Raw genomic sequence first — 855 nt, 5'->3', positions numbered from 1 at the left:
ATACTTTAGATCACAGGGAACCAACTGCAGGGACCTTACACCCTTTGAAAACGTGTTCCTTTCCTTTGGGATACCTTATTTCAATAAATGAACAGCAAAGGGGGGCAATCTGTTCAGAAATTTGGCTGAATTGTCAGAAGATTCGGGTGAACATTTCTGAAAAAAAGTGATTTCTAAAATCAAGTAATAAATTCATGTTTCCACGCTGCTTCAAGCTGCCTGCTTGTTTGTTTTCACGCTACGGAATAGAATCACATAACATAGGCTGACATTGGCAACATAAGATTCAAGTTGTCAATGTTTGTTGGTGGGCGTGTAACTGGCATTTCCAAGAGATTGAGTCATCCTCCGTTAATGGTGTCACAACTCGCTACTACGCAAGCAATATGATTGCAGCGACGGGGTAAGACTCTGGTCCTGAAATTCTTATGGCTCCCCCACACTGGAAAGCATATATGCTTTGTGTGTTACGCCAAAAATCTTTGTTGTACAACGGCGGATTTCTTCGGTAAAATTTTGGCGTAATTGCTTTGGCGTGGCGTCAAGTGCAAGATTTGCATTCGAAAGGTTGCTGATGTGGCGTAGCACAGTGGCGTCACCAGCCCGAAAAACTAGGGTTGGCAAAAAAAATTGTTTCGACCACGTCTTTCAGACTCTCGAAAAACGTTGAAAACGCCTGTTTTAGTATTTTTATCTATTTCGAAATTTTTGCAAAAGCAATTTTTTCAATCAGCATTTTTGGTAACGTGGGCTTTTTGCAAGAACGAAGATCGACATCTATCTGATTATGCCCCCCAAATGTTTTTCAACAGATTTTGAGAAATTAGATAATCGACCTTTTGGAAAGCTGGAGTG

Source organism: Rhopilema esculentum, chromosome 3 (assembly GCF_057945365.1).
Source record: "Rhopilema esculentum isolate cy_ngs chromosome 3, ASM5794536v1, whole genome shotgun sequence".
NCBI classification, from domain to species: domain Eukaryota; kingdom Metazoa; phylum Cnidaria; class Scyphozoa; order Rhizostomeae; family Rhizostomatidae; genus Rhopilema; species Rhopilema esculentum.
This window is presented reverse-complemented; position numbering follows the sequence as displayed.